The sequence below is a fragment of the Aethalodelphis obliquidens genome, unplaced genomic scaffold, assembly GCF_003676395.1.
Source record: "Aethalodelphis obliquidens isolate GAN/ISIS:26980383/991018 unplaced genomic scaffold, ASM367639v1 scaffold2, whole genome shotgun sequence".
NCBI classification, from domain to species: domain Eukaryota; kingdom Metazoa; phylum Chordata; class Mammalia; order Artiodactyla; family Delphinidae; genus Aethalodelphis; species Aethalodelphis obliquidens.
This window is the reverse complement of record NW_020837946.1, coordinates 45,537,205-45,558,782: the sequence shown is the minus strand read 5'-3', so window position 1 is coordinate 45,558,782 and position 21,578 is coordinate 45,537,205. Positions and strand designations below refer to the sequence as shown.

The 21,578-nt window shown below is 39.2% G+C and overlaps 1 protein-coding gene across 2 annotated transcripts in view; it reads left to right on the top strand.

The window, feature by feature from the left end:
* The first annotated feature begins 1,519 nt into the window (after positions 1 to 1,519).
* The window catches only part of GULP1 (GULP PTB domain containing engulfment adaptor 1), a 267,960-nt gene continuing 247,901 nt past the window's right edge, over positions 1,520 to 21,578 (top strand). The window contains exon 1 of one of the 2 annotated variants that reach the window (XM_027126188.1): positions 1,520 to 2,078. The gene's annotated coding sequence lies outside the window, so the exon portion shown is untranslated. The remainder of the gene's footprint in view (positions 2,079 to 21,578) is intronic. The other variant, XM_027126198.1, reaches the window with a different exon arrangement.

Below are 21,578 nucleotides of genomic sequence, written 5' to 3'. Positions count from 1 at the left end.
TCCTAGTGATTTGTTGGTGTATCCTTGGGAGCCTAGAGTTCTCTATTCAAAGTTTTAAATATTGTGTTAAAAGAACACACCCATATATTTATAATTATATAATGTAAGCATGGGTTTGGTCATCTGGTCAACCTCCTTATTCCTAAGTACTATGGGCTATCATTTGATTTATTTTTATAATCATTTGAATATTAAGTGATCACCTAAATGGCATCATTTATTTTTTAGTGGTTGTTTGAAAATTAATCGTTTAAAGGTTATTTACAGAAGAAGCAACTAGCATTGCCCTATGATTAATATTTTCAGTGTAAGTATTTTACTGTGTGCTTGCCTGTTATGATAAAGTGGAAACATAGTTAAAAGAGGATTCTGTCCACGTATGAAGAGGCCTGATTTCTGGTCCTAGCTTTAGCACCTCCTAACAATGAGATTTGGGGAAAGTCAATTAAGATTCTTGGACTTCAGTTGCCTTGTATTTAAAGTAAGGGAGTTTGGCTAGAGCTGGGTAATCCCTAAACTTAGTTTTCATTTCAAAAATTGTGATGTTGTATCTTTTTTAATGGAAAACACATTAGCTAGAAGAAAACTGATTCAGTTAATAAGGTCTTTTGGGGAAATTTCTAGTACCATCCTCTAGTTACAGTGAAAAATAGTGGGATGTAAGAACCAAATATTTATTGAGTACCTTGTCTGTGCTTGACACTACTCTAGTCTAATTCCTGTAAATGTGACTGTGACTCTGTGAGTTCTATTATACAATTCTTTTGGCAGCTGTAATTGTGTCCAGCGTCCTAGGGCACAGAATGAGTAAGTACGGAGCCTGGAAAGGAATATGAATAGTCTGATTCTAAGCCCTGGATTCCACCATAACATATTATATTTGTTAGCCTTGCAAAAATGCTTCTTTTCCTTTCTCCATCTATTTTCAGGTTCAAATGAAAAATTCAGTGAACTAAATTCTGAGCAGCATCTCAAAAGATTTGAGTCAATGTCCTTAAACGAGGATATCCCTCCTTCTTGTCCTTCTTCCCACACAGAAGTTTATTGTGTCAGTAAGGATGGTTTGTTATGTTTTCCCTCGAACCCCACGTAGATGTCCTGCATTCTGAGGTTAATATCTGAATGGAGCAAATGAGCATGACCTGGTGGTGGAGGCAGTTTTCTGTTTTCTTTCCTTTCTTTTTTTTTTCTTGTAAGGCATAATAAAGTGCAGAGATTCAGTAAGTTTTAAAAAACTGAGGAAAAATAAATTAAAAAAGTGTAGAGGTGCGGCCAGAGACACAGCAAAAACTGTGTCAATGCTTTCTTGATAAAGGCTGTAAAGAAGGTATGTGCTACTCGTGTATGTACTTCCTTGGACACTTTTTTTTTTTCTTGTTAAGTAGCAGAAGTGTTTTGAAATTGTGTGCGGAAACACAGAGAGACAAGGGAAGGCGAATAGTCCCGATCCGGTGCTTCAGGGAGGAGGTTCAAAAGGAAACGCAGCGGGGGACGAGGAGTGGGGGTGGGGAGAACTGTGTTTTGGCTCCCGTGCCGGCTAAGAACCGGGTAAGGTAAGGCCTCGTCTTCTCCGGTCGAGTTTCTCTCACATTCCACTCTCCCCCTGGGTCCTGCGTGCCGACGCCATATAGCCCAGAGGGCCCATAGGAGACGAGCATCAGAGACCGAAGAAAGTCAGCGAGCTGGAACCCAGGCGTCCCGTTTGGAAGTGTCCAAGGAGATCGCCCCAAGTGCGCCAGCCGAGTCTGGGAGAGTTTCCTTCTGGCCGAGAGGGGGAGCCCCGCGTTCCCAGCCGGGAGCGACCCGGAGTCCCGAGCCTCGAGCCTCAGCCGCCAGCTAGCGCCAGTTTTGGCTTCAGCCGATTAGGAAGAGGAGGGAGGGGGCCGAGAGCGCGTAGAGGGAGGGGACCGGAGCCGGAGGGTCCCGAGTCCAGCTCGCTGTTGACGTAGAGAAACTTTCCCTCTCGGCCACGGAAACGGCGCCCGGGCTGCGCCGGAGCGGAGTTCGCCAGGCTCCGAGGACGCGGCGGCTCTCCGTGTCCCTGCCCGGAGCCTGACCCGACTGCATCAGTCAGTAAGGTACGGAGAGACCGCGGTTTATCTGGGGGCTTCCCTGGCTGCAAGCCCAGCGTCCCGCCAGGTAGCGTGCAGTCTCTTTTAAACTGACATCCTGAGAGGCGGCGGGCGGTGGTCAGCCCCGGCCGGGTGCCGGGGAAGGAGGGCGCGGGGCTGCTTGCCGCCACTACCGCCGCTGGGCAGGTTGCAAAAATTAAGACACTGAAAGGCTCAGGAAGTCGTCCAGCAAGAAAGGAGGCTGAGACCTGTTGACTACTGCCGTGGCAGTGCTGCAGGGATGACGGGGAGCCCCCCGAGGTCGGGGACGCATTGGTCTCCGGACTCCTGGAGCCCTTTGTGGTAACTTTGGTCCGGGGAGCCGGGGCCGGTGGTTAGGAGCTGGAGGGGGCGGTGGGGCGCGGGTGGATCAGGACGGCTGAGGGTGTGCGGACCAGACGGGACTGAGCAGGCAAGTCATCTCCGGGTCACAGCGAGGCTACCCAGGAGCAAAACTTCTTCCAGCGTAACCTCCCTTTTGTTGGCTCCGGGAGGGAGTGTGGGCATGGGGGGCGGGGAGGCGCGAAGCTCCGAGGCCGGGCCGTGGATTCTTTAAAACCCAGGGCTGGGAGGGCCCAAACTCAGGGGCGGCGCCCACATGGTTACCCTGTGGCTGGGTGGGTCGAGTAGTTCCTTCTGGCGGGCGCTACCTTAGAGAGGCGCACGGCTCTGCGGGGTGCTTGAGACCCTGGGCTCTCGGTCCCGTTGCCGAGCTCGCTCGCCCGGGTCCACCAGCCCGGGGGGCTGATTCACTGCACGGATCAGAACCCAGCGCGATCGGTTCTTCCCTGTGGCTCCTGGGGCCGCCGCTCAGAGTTCCCTGTGTGCGGGAGGGAACTCGGGGCAGGCTGGTTTTCTTGGAATGTGTTTACGATGTTGAATGGAACTTGAACAGGAAGCTGGGCGCTGCAGCTGGAACTAGCTTGCCAGGGTAGAGTAAGGAAGACGTAGCTGGTGTTGGGCTTGGCGTGCGCACTTAGTACCTTGGGCAAACCCCGAATAAGTGCGGGTGTCGGTCAAGGTATCCCTTCCTGGGTCCTAGCAGTTTTCCCGACTGAGCTCGCCTTATTTCCACTGGCAATCAGACATTTACATGCACTATTTCAGTCTGCAAGTTTAACAAAGTATAATGCAATTAGGAAGAATTTAGTAAGTTTATTTTGGGACCTGCTTTAAAAAAAATATATATATATATCTTGCATCAGCACTTGAGAATAAAAGTTTTTGGAGAGTGTTCCAGTCGTGACTCCCCTTGTTAATTTCTAGGACTACAAGGAGACCCGGACACTGATGATTTTGTGTCTTTGATGCCAAGTGGGTGATAAGGTGGTAAAGGAGGGCAGTAATGAGACAGAATGAATGTGAGGAGGTAGGAAACTCTGAGAGGAGTTGGGCATTTTTCAGATTTGCAAATCGCCCCTTTTTCTGCCAGTCTTTCCCTCCTTCCCCAAATAAACAAGTAACCTTGCTAGAAAACCCACCAATTGGGAGAGTGCAGTCGCTGGCGACTACAAGCCTTGCTGGAAACAGCAGACAGACTAAGGTACTGCCCCACTGCATAATTAAAAGGTCTCCTTGAGCTGTCCAGGACTGTTTTCCAAGTTTTTACCACTGACAAGGAAAGAAGAGAGGAACCTGGCCGGCAGCCAAACTAGACTGAGCTCAGTAGCCAAACATAAAAGGGACTGGGGAAGTTGCTGGGGATAATTGGAAAGGAGCTGTTGGTTGTACTTGGGTTTAAACAAGGGGTTTCTTTTGCAGTGAGAATTTTAAGGTGACTAAGATCAGTATTCTTGGCAAAAAAAATAAGCTAAGCATAGAGTGCAGTGGGATGTGACAGAGGAGAGTGAAAGAAGCGGTCTAGGAGGGATGTCTGACCATTCCCTATCAGTGTTGCAGTGGAATAGCTGGGGGCCTGGTGCTTTTTGTGAGATCATACTTTGCAAATACCCACACTTTGTTGTCTCCTCAACTTGGACTAGGCTTGCTGCAACTTGCTGCAAGCCCTTGACCTTGACCTTCTTTGTTTTCACAGCCAGTAAGAACTGAAGACTAGGGTTTTGAGCAGGTGATTTTCCACCTAAATCGAATAATTCAATTAGGTGTTCTCAAATGGCACTAAAGTGGGTCATGAAATTAAAGTGGAAAATGTGTCCACATGTCTTCCTTGTATTTGTCAAAAGTGATCCCGATAATAGAACTTGCTCTTTCACCTGAAGGAGTAGAAGTTGGTGTGATCTCAGTATTTCACACATTGGCCCAATACGTTAAGGCCCTGCTGCTTCCAAGTTCTGGACTAGCCAGGAACTGAGAGTCTTATCTGCAATTAGGACCCTTCTTTTATGTGCTAAAATTGCTCATGTTTCCTCTATTTTTTTTTCAGGAAGGTTGGTCTACTGTTGTGGGTTTGGGGGTTGAATAGTAAAAAACACTAATATGGTATTTCTTCTGGATTGGTGAGTTTGGGATTGTGAATATCAGCCTATTCTCTGAGATTGACTTTATGAATCACCCTTGGCAATGTGTTTTCCCTGTCTATGATTTCAGTTTTTCCACTTGCAAAATAAAGAAATTTCCTTTGCATAATTACAAGCCTACAGTAAGCTTTAAAGAGATGAAATTATGTTAATACGTTTTTAGATATAAGGTCATAGGGCTTCTGTCTCGGTTGATTCTATTGAGATTTGTAGGGGTAAATTGGAATATTTATACCTAAAATACAAATGTAATAGTGACATACCTATTTAATTTATAAAAATTACTACTGTGCCTTTTAATCATAGCTTTAGTTTAATCATAAATTTTATGTTTTTGAAAATATTGGGTGAGATTTTATGACTAAAGCTGAGTCATTCTCTCAAACAGCAAAGAACAATCAGCAAATTCATTGACTTTTTTATTTTCGTTTATATTTATACTCAAGGACCAGTTATTTTTTTAAGACCAGCTCAATTTTGCCTTTATGAGAAGTTACCAAATATATTTGCAGAATTTGGCTCCCTTCTCGGAAATAACACTTGAGAGACTGAAATACATTTATGATGTACAAACAAACTTTCTTTTCCCAATGGCCACAACAGTTTCCTTAAAAGTTTAGAGGGTAGATTTAGGAGCCATTCATTAATTGATTCAACCAATATTTGTTGCATACTTTTTATGTCTGAGGAAACATCAAGCTTGGATTTAAATCCCAGCTCAGAACTTTTCAGCACTGTGATTTGTGTGGGTTATTTTACTTCTTAAATGTTTTACCAACATATAATTTATTATCTATATTGCTATCTGTAATGTATGAACTTTTAAACTATTGATACATGCATGATAATTGTGAAATATTTAATTTTTAGTTTGACACATCAATTAGTAAAATAAACTACCTATTTTTATAGTTCAATGTACTGAATCATACTCTTGGATGTGTAACTTAACTATTTTTCAAGTGAAGAGGTTAGTGTATTAGAGAAAGAATACAGAATAAATATGGATATATTAAAGGATAAGATCTTTTGGTAAAATACTTAATCATAACTTTTATTTTTAGACTTCACCTTATCATTAATAGTGAATCTATTAAAAGTGGGAGTATAAGGAAGATTGCAGTTGAATTTATGGTCATCTTAACACGACCAGCACTTTTTTTGAATAATCAAAGAACAAGTGAATGTTCAAGGATGTAATAGGGTAATTTTACTGTAAAATAACCAGTTTTGCTTTTGATTTTAAACTTAACATTTTTAAAATGTTACTCTCCTTGCTGAATATTAGATAATTTAAATTTAAATTTTACTTAGCAGAGTACTTTGTGGTTCGTTCTGAAAAACTGTGATTTGTTTTGTAAAACCTCTAAAGAACAAGAAAAGTTATTTTATTCGGATATAATAATGGATTCAAAAGTAGTTACAGGACCCAACTGCATGACTGCCATGAGCCCTGGTCCCTAAACATGTTAGAGGCTGGTGGATCTAATAGTGTTTGTCTTAATGCATTTAGAGATCAGGAAAGTTAAACTTGTTCCTATGGGAGCGTAAATATATTCAAATTGAAGAGGAAAAATAGTATAAACTTTGAGCAGAGAAATTGCTTTGCTTCCAGTGAGGATATGAAATTGAAATCAGCCCTTTATTTTTAAAGATAATCGCTAAAAGTCACTGTTGCAGAGTTAGGCTTAGAAAACAGTTCTTATACTCTTTTTAGGCTCTGTTATTTGCTAGTTTTGTATTTGTTTTACGCTAAGAAAATGTTTTCAGCCACTCTAATGATACTTATAGTGCATGATTATTTTTCATCAGAAAACAGGTAATTGACTCAAATACTGAGCAGGAGAATAAGTACAAATTTTCTGTTTACCACTGAAATGGTAAAATTATAGTAAATTTGGAATTAGTTTCATCATTCAATATTGTATACTTAATGATAGTTATGGAAAGACTGCTTTAATTTGCTCACATAATATGAATAAGTGAGTTAATTTATGTAACAATTGTGATTGCAAAGATTAATATGCCTTTTTTATTTTTTTGAACACATTGGGTCTTCGTTGCTGTGCGCGGGCTTTCTCTAGTTGCAGCAAGCGGGGGCTACTCTTCGTTGCGGTGCGCGGGCTTCTCATTGCAGCGGCTTCTCTTGTTGCAGAGCACAGGCTCTAGGCCCGCAGGCTTCAGTAGTTCTGGCACGAGGGCTCAGTAGTTGTGGCACGAGGGCTCAGTAGTTGTGGCTCGCGGACTCTAGAGCGCAGGCTGAGTAGTTGTGGCGCACGGGCTTAGTTGCCCCGCGGCATGTGGGATCTTCCCGGACCAGGGATCGAACCCATGTCCCCTGCATTGGCAGGCGGATTCTTAACCACTGTGCCACCGGGAAGTCCCAATATGACTTTTTAAAAGAGTTTTAAATAACACTGTATATATTTTTCAGGGTGCACCTACTAGACAATATCTAGATAGTAATAGCCATCTTTATTTCATGTTTGTTTCTTGCTATTAACATTATATAAATATACCTACATATAATCTTCATCACATGCCTTCTGAAGAGGAGATTCAGAATATATCTTAGAAACTTCCAAGCCTTGGATAGATAATCCCTTTCCCATATATATGTTTGTATGTATATATATGTACAGAGAATTATGACATGTATTCTTTGATGTTTCTCTATTTGGGCTAGGTATATTTTTCGTAAGAAAAAGCAACTTCAATTAATTGATATTTCTGAGCTAATTTTAACCATTAGTTTAAAATCTTTTCCAGATAACTCTTGCTAGAGATTCTTGACTTTTTTTTTTTTTCCAAATTTTAAAGGAGTTTCATGCTTTTACTTATACCTGTAAAGGATGAGAAAAATAATGGAAAATATCTGGTATCATCGTTCTTGGTTAATGGCTCTGATGGTGACATAATCATGGAAGCCTTTTCTACCTTTCTTAAGTAGAACACAGACAAATGTGCAGTTAACTACTGTCAGAAGGTAAATTCACTGCTTGGAATGTGGCTACTACTGCTAAGTTTATAAGGTTCTGTGAAGTGAGAATTGTGTGTAAATGTAGTGTTTTCCTGGTATTGTATAGCTTTTTCTTATGATTATCAGATGTTACAGTTGATCTGTTCCCTGATACTTCAACCACAAGTCCTCCAAGAATTTCAGGGAACATAAACTTTGACAGAGCCGTTAACCAAAAGCAGATTGAATGATTTGGGCTCAGTCTTTAATCCACTTTCTTGTAGAAGTGATGATAGCCATTCAAATGACCAAAACATAGCTAGTTGAGAGGTTTAGTAGAAGGAAATACAGAGCACAAGTAACCTACTAAAGGAATCATTAAGGATTGGATGTATAATCTTTTAAAACAGTTATGTAATATTTCATCAAATGATAACTAAGCTCTACTTCTCACTTAGTTTGTAATAGTGATTTTAGACAGCATTTTGGCTGAAAAGCAAACAGAACCATCTGTGCTGTGGCAGAAATCTCCAGTTTGGGGTAATTAACAGTTGATATAAGAGAATGAACTTGATTTTAGCTTTTTGATTTCTCTTATAGCTGTTTACAACCATCAAGTAAAATTTTAACAGCAAATAGGTTAATTTACCCAGATTTCCACTTGGGTGAGTTAAAACATAGCTTGGTAAGTACTGATAGGAGTTTTACTTAAGAAGACAGAGTGCTTTGTAAAGTGTTTTTAAAGGTCAATGTGCATGTTATTCTCATAATCTATTTAATTTTTGTCTGCTTTTGAAGAACTCCATAAAAAATATGGAACTTTGGCTGATGGTAAAACTTTCCTACTACCTCCTTGAGGATGTGCACTATTATAATCTTAAAAATGTACTTAAATGTAGATTGTTGCTGGTAGTACACATAAATATAGAGAAATTTGGCTTATTGTAAAGAACAATTGTATAACTGAGTTAATTCCAAAGCAGTTTATCTCTATGCTGCATATAGTAACTGAGTATATAATTAGTTAGAAGCTACTTATGCAGTGTAGTTTAGCAAAATACAGTTTAAGAGAATTGTTAAAGAGAAATATTTGAGTAAATGAATTGTATTTGAAATTATCTAAATGCCATCTGAAATGGCAAAAGTCTATTGAAATTTCAGATCTATAAAGTAACAATGCTTTATAATAAGAATAGGTATTGTTTTGAAATTTTGTGAATTATTATTTCTGTTTTATATCATTGTGACTCTGGATGTCTAGGAGAAAAGCCTTTAAAATTCTTTATGGCAAACAAGTAAGATTTATTATATTGCCAACATTGTCTTTAATTCTTTTTAAAGGAAGAACTGCTACTAAATTTATAACATGTGAATTTATCATAGGCTTAATTGCTTAAATTAGGTAGACTAGGAAATTTATGATTAATTTCGAAAAATGAAATTTCCTAGAGTAGTGCAGATGAGGCTTTAAAAAACAATGTTATAATAAATCTTTCTTTGGGACTTTCTTATTCGATGAGATATACAGACTTTCTCTTAAGTCTTCATAAAAATTTGCAATCTTCCCCCACCCCCCTTCTCATTCTGAAAAATGTTACTAGATTTAAAGTATGAGTTGACAAATAAGGGATTTTTATATTATCCAATGGAATTTAATAAATATTTATTGAACACTGTTTTGGTTTTTTTTTTGGCAGTGACAGAGACCTATCTCCAATTAACTTAAATAGACTTACATAGAACTTATTTCCATATAATTCTGTGCTACAGTGGAGAGAATATTGAAGGAGTAGGGGTAGAGGTTATTTATCAGCACGAGGGGAAGCAGTGTCTGGAAAGAAAGTGTGGAGGTGATTCCTAGGCAAAGGATGAAGATGAGTTAGCAAGCAATGAAGGAGAGCAGTTCAAGACAGTGAGTGGTAAAGGCAAAGAGGCATGGAACCCTGTGAATGGTTTAACAGAGCAAACTGAATTTCGGAACTTTGGAGATGTTTCTCCTTTCTATCTTCATGTTGATGACCATAATCATTAGTAATTGCATATGGGAGTTTAAGAACTTTAACTGGATTAATTATTTAAAAAAACTGCTATGTTCTTTTTATTTCTTTTTAAATTTCTCCAGGTCTAACTAACATGTAATTGGAGTCACAAGGAGTTGAGTGTGCGCTCCATTTCACACTCGTGGTGGTGGTGGTGGGGGTGTCCATGAACTTGGATATAAAACAATAACATTATTACTCTTGAACACCTCACTTAAATTTAGTATGTTTTTCAGTTTTGAAGGCAGGGAAACACACACACACAAGCAATCTTAAGTACCTATAACCTTCTAGAAGTTGCACATATTTATTGTCATGTCTCATGACTCTGCACATATTTTGAAATATTTTTAGGTTTACCACCAGTTTAAAATTACAATAATAATTACACTTGCTTCTAGGTATTATTTTTTATATGTGAATATATCTATAGACATGTAGCTATATCTCAAATTGGTTTTTTGTGGCACATGGGCCTCTCGCTGTTGTGGCCTCTCCCGTTGAGGAGCACAGGCTCCGGACGCGCAGGCTCAGCGGCCATGGCTCACGGGCCCAGCCGCTCCGCGGCATGTGGGATCTTCCCGGACCGGGGCACGAACCCGTGTCCCCTGCATCGGCAGGCGGACTCTCAACCACTGCACCACCAGGGAAGCCCTGGCCAGTCATTTTGATTTGCCTGGTTCTGAGTCCGTGTTTGGTACATCTCAGGATCCTCCCATGTGTGCACGCAAGATGGATTCCAGCAAAGAGGCCTGTGGGTAGCTTTACATCACTCCTCTTTTGACCTCCAGGGAGCTTTTTAATTGGGAAGCTCTCCTTGACTTAGAGAATGAGGAATATGTGGTCTCTTATCTTTTATCTGGGCAGGGCTCAGCCTCTCCTATCTTCATCTTTGAGTATCTGTCTATAGGGGACTAACTCCAGCTGCTTGGCCTGGGGCCCATCTATCTCCTGCCTCAAGGGGAAGGCAGTTCATTTCTAATAAGAAATTTGGATTAGGCTGAGCTAGTAGTCACAGTGTTTCTATTTCCCTTGTCAGTGATTGTTTATGGAGGGGGCACTTGTTCCTTGTCCCAGTCAGAGTCAATTATATGAAATGACAGAACTGGAGGGAGGTGGGGTAGAAAAACTTCCTTTACACTTGGGAAGGGGACATTGGTGAGAAGGCATACATATGTCAGCTCTTGATATTTGTCCTGTCTGGAATAGATGCTTGAAATTGCAATAGGGGGTCATCTTTTGTCCATGAGGATATCGAGCTCGAGGGCAAAACAAATGCATCAATGAAGAAAGAAAAAAATGTAAAGAACCTGAATGCTTGATGGCATTGTTGGGTCCCTGAATCAACCTGCCATATTTCTGGATTTACTGTTGTGTAAGAGAATGAATTTATTTATTTTTCAAACCAGTTTGAACTAGACCTTTCAGTTACTTAAATGAGAAAGTATCTCAATTAGAACAGTTATTAAGTGGTATCTTAATTTGAAATAAATATTTTAGAAATAACAATTTAGATAATTAAAGAAAATTTATAGACCACTTGGGTTTTGTAAACTTTGGATATGATTAGTGCTATTACTCTATATAAATATATTATTACTCAATGCACCAAATTTTATTATGTTTTTAATACAGTGATTGTATTAATCATCTTAGCTAAAGTTATTTGGGGATGAATATATTCTACATATATCTCAGAATACATTATTCAATAAAAATAAAATAACTTGAAATACAAATTCAAAATCTAATCCATAAAATCACATCACTGTTTATTTGGTTATTTGGTGTCTTTATTGTACTGGGAACATTACCTTAGGAAACACTGAAGTACTCTCATTGCCTTGTCTGAGTAGTTTCAAGCTTGGAGTCATGATAAAACTAACGTAATTATTTAAATGTAAACGATAAATATGATGGGAGTAAAATTAAGAAAATTGTGTAGTGCAGATCCATTCACAGAAGTAAAAAACAATGCAGACGTATAATAATCTTTTAAGTCAGAACTAGTGTTATAAAGCTCTAGTTCACTGGAACCATAGCAGTTTATTTTCTGCCACCATGTTCATGGTGGTTCTTGCCACCATGTTGAGTTCTAGCTTTTTTTGCTGATTTACCATTATGCACATTGTTTTTTGCTGTATCAAAGTAAGGAGGTATATCTGAGTCTTTGTCCTCTTGCTCTAAAGGTTGTAGGAATTACCCAAAGCTGAGAATTGCCAAAAGCAGGAGTGAAATGTTGAGCTGGCCAAAAAGTTCGACCGAACGAACTTTTTGGCCAATCTAATATATTTTAGAGTATTAATGCTGAAATGGTTTAACTGGTGGTTTAAGCAGGAGGTGGAGGCAAGTGTCACAGTAGGCAGGTTTGTTGGCAATGAGGGGGTGTGAAAAACAGAAAGCTAAAGATTGTGTAGACAGTGGAGGTGAAGAAGAGCAGTGGTAAAACTGGAGGGAGAAACATTACAGATGGTGAAAAGCTGCAGTGACAAATGGTTCGTTCGCCAAGAAAGAACAAGACTTGTATTAGAGCTGTATCAGTGTGGATGTTGAAAGTATGGAGATTGGGTTGGAGAGGGAAATGGACAGCCAGTAATTTGAATACCTTAGGAAAGTGAGAGACCTTAGAAGAAGTTACTGATGGAGGGATCCATAGTTAACAAGACCCCCTACATTACTGTGATTGAGATGTGCATATATTCTTTTTGCATAAAAATGCTGTAAACATACTTGAGATGCTTCCTCTATGAGATCATGACCTTCTTTCAAAGTTAGGCAAGGGAACTAGAGAATACAAAGTGCTGGAATTCTCAGAGGATTATTGTTCTTTTAGAAGCTGTTGTTCAGGGATTGTTCTGGGGTATCCCTTTGCCCAGAATCAAAGTGCCCTCTGGTGACCTTTTCCTCTTTAAAAGGGAGCCACATTCTTGTGGGTTTTTGAATGTGAATAAATGCCTCTTAGTGTGGAAACTATTATAAAGGGACTCTGCTTCTCCACTTCGGAAATTTTAGTAGAAAATATAAATTGGCTCACAGCAGATATGAAACAAGGAAGAGGATAAATATCCAGATAATTCAAATTCCAACTCTCACTAGTGCTAAAATAATCAAAGTGAAAATAGTCGTGCCCTTCCCCTACCCCAATCATTGTCTCTTTATTAGGATCTTCATGGCATATGAGCTCTTTTCTTAACCTGTTGTCTTCTACCTGTGGTCCAAACCAAAAATGATTTTTTGAAAGAGAAATAACAAGAATATGACAGGGTTTAGGACACACTACGTCAAAATATGGTACCTTGACATATTGAATACTTCAACCTGAGGGAATTTGAGAAACGGCATGTGAAGGAAGGACTTTCTGACCTTCTCCTGAAGCAGGTCACAAAATCCTCATGTGAGAGGTACCCTCTCTATCCTAGAAGGAAAGGAACATCCTTAGCTCTGAAAACAAAGGGACACAGAGGAATCTGAATGATCTTGCTAAGTTTCCCCTAGTTTACTATACTTAGCTCATACGCTTGGTCCTGTCAAACCTTTCCAAGGCTTGTAACTCTTCTTCAAACCTAGCGTAAAAAAACATTCAGGTTTAATCATTTCTTTGGGTGTCTTCATTTCTTTATGAAGGCTGCTGTGTCACGCAAAACTTGTATTAAATACATTTGTTAATACATTGTTAATGTTAATTTGTTAATACTTGTTAATCTGTCTTTTGTTACAGGAAGTCTTAGCGAGAGTCTGGGAGGGTAGAGGAAAATCTACCCTTTTCCTCCTCTACAAATAGCATTTACATAGTGCTCACAATGTCCTGAACATTGTGCTAAATGTTTTTTTTATGATCTGTAAATGATTAAGAAACTTGTTTAAGGTTCCAGGGCTGGCGAACAGTAGACTAGGGCAGAGAGTAGGGTGGGAAGTAGTGCATCTTAACCACCATCCTAGTTGAGGAAGTGTGCAGTAGAGTGGCGAGAGTCCCCCTGAAGGATTAGGGCAGCTTCGGTAGTTCTCTTTACTGGTGAGAGTGCGATACCTTTGAACAACCTGATCGCCTAGACTCCTGGCTGGTGCTTAACTCCCCCTTTTTTTGCAGCACCATGAGCTGCTCATCTCCCACTCTTAGAAGTGACAACTTGGCACTCCCATATGACAAGATATTTGTTCATTTTACCCTAGTTAGTTAGATAAAGTATAAAAATTAACTCATTGCCTAAATTGTGTCTGTATATTGCTTTGGCTCATGCTTGATTTGATTTGTCAAGAAGGTTAAAATGCTTGAGTGAGAAAATCTGACCTTCTTAATCCCATTTTTTCCCTGGTTTTGTCAAAGTGATAGGGTTTGTATAAATAAAGCCTAAGATGTAAAATAACTAATATTAATGTTTTTAAAAGCAAGTCATGTACTTTTCATTGATATTTCCTTCATTAAGAAGATGGACTAGATAACCTCAAAAAACATTTCAGCCCTTAGAGCAGTCTAAGTTTTAGTTTTAAATAATTGTTTTTAAACTAAAACAGGTATCTTAATCAAAATATTGTATTCAGGGTTGTCTGATTTTAATATTTGATTTCATCATTTTGTCTTTTTTTGGTAAGTTAAACTGTTAGACATTTGATCTCTTGAGGTATTTATAGTTTGGGTATTATAAGAAAGTTCTCTTGAACCCTTTGAGCCATAGACAGGGGATATGACATAGTCTACAAGTTAGGGAAGACTCAGCAGTAGAAAGAAATGAGAGTGGAAAGTGTTTCAGGCAGGTAGGAAATCTTAGAGGAGTGAGTATATGGCTCAGCCACAGAAGTACAAGATTGAAAATAGAGGTAGAGAATAGAGTGGAAGAGAAAGAAGAACTAGAATCGCTGGAGGTAAAGCCCATGAGGCAAAGACCAGATCTTACAGGACGTTCAAATTCAGAGTTTGCTCTCTATTCTAATAGCAGTCGGAAACCTTTGAAGGATTAAAATAGGATTGGTGACAAGATGTCATCTGCATTTTAGAAAGATTTGACTAGTTGCTCAGCCAGTAAATCGAGGCAAGAGAAGGTGGTAGTCTAGTTTAGCATGACGGCAATGAAAAATGAGTTTGCTCCAGAGATATTTAGGAGGAAAAACATCTGTACATTTTTATGATTTGTTAGTGATTGTGGGAGGTAGGCAGGAGGATGGTGTAAATGTTGATTCTAAGATTCCTAGTTTTGGCAACCTGGGTGTTGGTATTCATCAGCAAAGTCAATATAGTAGAACTATTGGAGGAAACTAATGATTTCTATTTTGGACACATTTTGATGTGTCTCTGAATCATTCTGTTGTAGATGTCCAGTAGTAGTTATTTGATGTACATACATATACATGTTTGGAGCTAAGAAGTTTGGTGTGGACTGGTGATATATATGTATATGTGGTGTGTTTGTGTGTGTACATATATACAAGTTTTCAGATTTCAGACTACAAATATGAGATTTTAGTCTAGCAAGGGCCATCATATAACAAGGCTCGAGGGCAGAAAAAGCAAAGCCTTAAGCACCACTAAGAAGGAACTACCTATGATGTTGTAAAAGCTAAGATAAAAATAATTTGAGAAGGAGACAATGATCAGCAATGTTAAATAGTATAGAAAGGTAAACAAACAAACAGATTAAAGTATCTATTATGTGTCTGTTGTACTTAACATGAAGGTCATTGGTGACTGGTGAAAACAATTTTGGTGGAATTATGTGTGTGGTAAGTTATGGAGTAGAGTACATGAAGACAAATCTTTCATGGTATAAATCTGTAGGTGGTACTAGAGAAAGCCTGAGCTTTGGCTTCTCTGGTGATAGGATTGGCTATTTACAACCAGAGTACTCTTCAACAGGCAAATTAATCTCATACTGTTTTCCTTTCTTAATCTGTAAGATGGCATAGACAATAATGCAGGGTTTCTGAGAGGATTAAAACCATGTTGCATGTAGCATAGTGGCTGGAGTTTGTAAGTGTTAGTAAATGGTAGCTAGCATTATTGTGTAAAGTGTCAATATAATTTTTGTACTGTTATGTTCAACCTCACAGTAAAATTATGTTCTGCTTTCATTCTGATTAGAAAATATGCTGTTTTATATAAATGAATTTATCCTAAACTATAAATACAAATGGAACAACTTCAATGCAATATGTCATTTGCAACTTATAAAAGATAATAAATTAGAGGGGTACAGAATGAGTATCTGTTTTTGACTATATCTCTATGAAAAAGTTATATATCTTCAGCAAAAAACCCCAGTAGGGATTGGATGGGGAGGCAAGATGGCAGAGTAGAAGGACCTTGACCTCACCTCCTCTCATGAGCACACCAAAATCACAACTAACTGCTGAACAACCATTGATAAAAAAGATGAGAACCTACCAAAAGAAGATATTTTACATCCAAAGACATAAAGAAGAAACCACAATGAGACAGTAGGATGGGTGCAATCACAATATAATCAAATTCCATACCACCTGGATGGGCAACCCACAAACTGGAGAATAATTATATCGCAGAAGTTCTCCCACAGGAGTGAGAGCTCTGAGCCCCACACCAGGCAACCCAGCCTAGGGGTCCAGCATTGGGAGGAGGAGCCCCCAGAGCATTTGTTTTGAAGGCCAGAGGGGCTTGATTGCAGGAGCTCCACAGGACTTGGGGAAACAGAGACTCTACTCTTGGAGGGTGCACACAAGGTCTTGCATGTGCCAGGACCCAGGGCAAAAGCAGTGACTTCGTACGAACCCGGGCCAGACCTATCTGCTGGTCTTGGAGGGTCTCCTGGGGAGGCAGGGGCCGGAGGGGCTGTGGCTCTCTCTGGGGTCATAAAAGCTGGTGGTGGACATATTGGGGAGTGTTCATCTACATAAACTCTGGCTGGAGGCAGATATCTTGTGTCCTTGGCACTGAGACCTACCCCACCCAACAGCCTGCAGGCTCCAATTCTGGGATGCCTCAGGCCAAACAACCAACAGGGTGGGAACGCAGCCCCACCCATTGGCAGACAGGCTGCCTAAAGACTTCCTGAGCCCACAGACACTTCTAGACATGCCCCTTTACACAGCCCTGCCCACAAGAGGGCCAAGACACAGCTCTACCCACCAGTGGGCAGGCACCAGAAGCAAGAAAACTATAGTCCCACAGCCTGTGGAACTGAGTCCACAAACACAGGTCAGAACCTACCCTGGGACCAAGTGGTCCCTGGCCCTTGGGTGACTAGAAGGGAGTGTACTGCTGGGACACATAGGACATCCCCTCCAGAGGGCCACTTCTCCAAGGTCGAGAAACGTAACTAACCTACTACATACATAAAAATTACAAATAGGAATTTAAACAGAATGAGATGGCAAAGGAATATGTTCCGATGAAGGAACAACATAAAAAACTAAGTGGAGTGGAGATAGGCAATCTACCCAAGAAAGAGTTCAGAGTAATGATTGTAAAGATCATCCAAGAACTTGAGAAGGGAATGGATGCACAGAGCGAAAAGTTACAAGAAGTTTTTAGCAAAGAGTTAGAAAATATAAAGAACAATCAAACAGAATTGAAGAATACAGGAACTGAAATGAAAAAGACACTAGAAGGAATCAATAGCAGAATAAATGAGTCAGAAGAATGGATAAGTGTGCTGGAAGACAGAGTGCTGGAAATCACTGCCACAGAACAGAATAAAGAAAAGAAATGAGGACACTTTACGAGACCTCTGAGACAATATCAAACACACCGACATTTGCATTATAGGGGTCCCAGAAGGAGAGAGAAAGAGAAAGGACCTGAGAAAATATTTGAAGAGATAATAGCTGAAAACTTCCTTAACATGGGAAAGGAAGCAGTCCCCCAAATGCAGGAAGTGCAGAGAGTCCCAGGCAGAATAAACCCAAGGAGGAACACACCAAGACACATATTAATCAAATTGACAAAAATTAAAGAGAAAATATTAAAAGCAACAAGGGAAAAGCAACAAATAACATACAAGGGAATCCCCATAAGACTATCAGCTGATTGTTCAGCAGACATCCTGTAGGTCAGAAGGAAGTGGCATGAGGTGTTTAAAGTGATGAAAGAGAAAAATCTACAATCAAGAATACTCTACCCAGAAAGGCTCTTGTTCAGATTTGATGGAGAAATCAAAAGCTTTCCAGACAAGCAAAAGCTAAAAGGATTCAACACCACCAAATCAGCTTTATAACAAGTGCTAAAGGAACTTCTCTAAGCAGCAAAGAAAAGGCTACAACTAGAAACACGAAAATTATGAAATGGGAAAGCTCACCAGTAAAGACAAACATTCAGTAAAGGTAGGAAATCATCAACACACAAATGCAGGATATTTTAAATGCATTTGAAATTAAGAGATCAGCAACTTAAAACAATCATGTATATATACATAAACTACTATACCAAAACCTCATGGTAACCGCAAACCAAAAATCTATAATAGATATACACACAGAATAGAAAGAGGAATCCAAACACAACACTAAAGATAGTCATCAAACCCCACCAACTTAAAACATTGTGTAATTTGAACTGGGATATATCTTCTCCTTCTAGAATTTTTTTGTTTTTTTAAATAATACAAATGAAATATGGTGGAAGAAAATTTGTAATATAAAATATTAATATGAAACAAATAAGAAACCCTTAATCCTAAAATTATGTAGGAGAAAACTATTTTTAACTTTTTTTTTTTTTTGTGTGGTATGTGGGCCTCTCACTGTTGTGGCCTCTCCCGCTACGGAGCACAGACTCCGGACGTGCAGGCCCAGCGGCCATGGCTCACAGGCCCAGCCGCTCCGCAGCATGTGGGATCTTCCCAGACCAGGGCATTAACCCATGTTCCCTGCATCGGCAGGCGGACTCTCAACTACTGCACCACCAGGGAAGCCCATATTTTTAACTTTTTAGTGTATATACATCAACACTCTTTTTCTTAATTTTACAATTGATACATGCTCTTGAAACAAGTTTAAGAATCCTGAAGAGTATAAAGAAAAAAAATGAGTCTCATTGACTGATTTGATGACATTTCCTTAATTTTAAAAATAGACTTGGTTAGGAGTTTGGGATTCAAATATACACACTACTTATGTATAAAGTAGATAACCGACAGAACCTACTGTGTAGCACAGGGAACTACACTTAATATCGTGTAATAACTTATAATGTAAAAGAATCTAAAAAAGATTACTCCATGAAATCTTGAATCACTTTGCTGTACATCTGAAACTAATACAACATTGTAAATCAACTATATTTCAATAAAAATTAAAAAAGAATTGGGATCATGGGCTACATATTGGTTTGTAATTTGACTTTTTTCTAGTAATGTGATGGACCTCAGCAGCTGGCTTAGGTGTGTACTGGTATCGGGGTAGGAAGAAATTGAGAAGAATCCTGTCAATATCATTTTATGATTTCAAATTCATGTTACTTTTAAGGATAAATGTAGGATGCTGTGGATTGATAACATTTAAACAGATAGTAAGTAATCAAAGATAAATCATCTGGCAGTGGTTTCTGTCAGAATCATGATTTATTTTTCTCGAGTAGACAGATGACTGAGGAAGAACCAGTAAATTATAAACTGCTCAGCACAAGTGTCAGTCTTTGCCCCTTTGCTTTATCTTACACTCTCAAGTCTTGGTTCATTTTTCAACTCAATAGCTGTGTCTGTGATTACTGGAGGCCTGAAATTGGATCATTTAGGTCATTATTTTTGGATGCACACATTAGCACCCACATTTGCCTGAACTCAATTTATTTTGGTTACAAGAGGAGGCTGCATCTGTGAGTCTCTTCTTGTCTAACAGGCATTAAAGTAACTTAGGCCTCAAGGATGGGATCTATTTTTCAGGTCTGGTGTTTAAAATACCTCATTTCTATGAGGGGCTAAGAGCAAGCTGCACTGTGTTTTGTAAATTTGCATGTGAAAATGGTTATTACAAAAAAGTGTTTTAGAAATGAATTCTCCTCAGTATTAAAATTAAAACCTCACAAAAATCAGTTTTTGATAATTTTTTTCGCCCTAACACTTGTAAAAGAAATCTCCTCTGGTTAAAATTTGGAAAACAAAGAAATGTACAAAGAAAAAAAAGGAAAAAAAGAGAGAGAGAACAAACCCACAAAGCAGAAATGCACTGGGGCTTGGTTTTACTTTTATTTATGTACCCCCTCTGCATCTTATATACTGAACCTTTGCAAAAAAAGGTAAAGTGAAATGTGTAGTCTGTGGGATGTTATGGAAGATTCCAGATAAGTTATTGAAGACTTAACTGAGTTACAGATAAACTTGACCTCTTACCAGATATTTCCATGCTGTGTAGTCTTGCTTCTGGCTCCATCATTTACTAGCTTAGGGCTCTTGGGGAGATAATTTAGCATCTCTGGAACTTTTTTCTTGAATGTAAAATGAAGATAATGACATGAACCTTGTATGTATCACTGAGCGGTATAAAACAAGAATCTTCAGTAGCACCAGTAAGTTTTCATGTAGCTTTCTCCTGTGTGTGACTTAAAGAAAAACACACAACCTAAGAGTTGTGAGTTTAAGTCTTATTCAGGGATCTTAAAAAGGACGATAGCCTGGGAGATAGCCTCTAAACAGCTCTGAGAAAACTGCTCCAAACTGTAGGGAAGAAGCCAGTGTATATATGATTTTTGACTAGGCAGTATATGCAGTCGGGCGTACATCGTGGTAAAAGATTATTGCTAGTCATGAAAAACAGATAACTCCAGTTAATGATTTTAGTGCTTTTCTATGTATGGGAAGATGCAAGAATCTGGATTTATTAAAATTCTTCCTGAGATATACATCTATCGAAGGAGGCTGTTTTTCCAAAGCACAAAGTGCATCACCCTGTTTTTCATTTTGAATTCCTCTCCAGGTGCACAGTTATTCAGTGGCTGCAGTGGCAAATGTCTTAATCCTTGTAGAACCGGATGGTTAGCAACATTCTACATGTCTCCTCTCCCTTGGCACAAAGATTTTTAGAGTTTGCACTGTCTCTTTTGGGCTTGGAGAGCAGACAGCAACAGATTTCCTTGTTCTTTTATCAGATCACCAGCAGGCTTCTGAGGATCAATTAATGGTTAAAGTTCCTATTGTTATTTTTGAAATTGTACCTCTTCACAGTTTGAGTCCAAGGGCATTTTTCTTTATCAGTCTGTATTTTGGGACATGTGACATGAATGATCTCTATGTTAGGAAGAAATTAAGTTGTGTTATCTTCAACTTCCAACCCTGTATAAGAAAGCAGCTTCTGACAATGAATCAAGATTGATTATTCGATAGTGACGTTCTCTATTACTGAACCTATTTGGAGAAAGAACAAATAGCTATGGGTCAGGGCTGCTATAGAAAAGTATCCTGCAGCTTGTCTGTAGCTTGAGACATTAGGTGAGAAGATTTCTAAGATCCTACTGTGATAATAGTTGAAATTTAAATGGAGTCATCATCTCCTGGAAAATAAGGGAGAGCCAATAATTGTGTGCTAAATGGATTAAAGCTACTGGGATTCCTACATTTAATCATGTAGACCTTCATTCATTCAAAACACTTTTCAAGCTTCATGCTTATATAGCAGCTACAGTGCTAGATACCTCCAAAGTATCCTAGTGTCAGAGAAGTGTGGACTCACAGGTTTAATCTGCCTGCTGCAAGTGCAATTTCTTTGAAGTCTGAAATTCATTTGAATCTGAACTTCTACCTACAAACTTGGTTTTAAAGTAAAACTAATGTATTTTAATTACAATGAGGCAATACCAGTCCTTCAGGATTATGGACTATTAATCCTGTGTCTTCATTTACCCCTTGGCTTGATGTTACATTTCCCTAATAGTATATGTGTCTCTGTTAGAGTTCTATGGCTGTGAGCTGTGGTGAGTCCTTCAAGGTTTTCAGACAGAATAAGAGCAAGGGAAAAGGAGGGAAGGAACTTGATAAACTTTGTATGTATGAAACCTTATGGCTTTGGGCAGGATGGAATGAAGAGATAACGA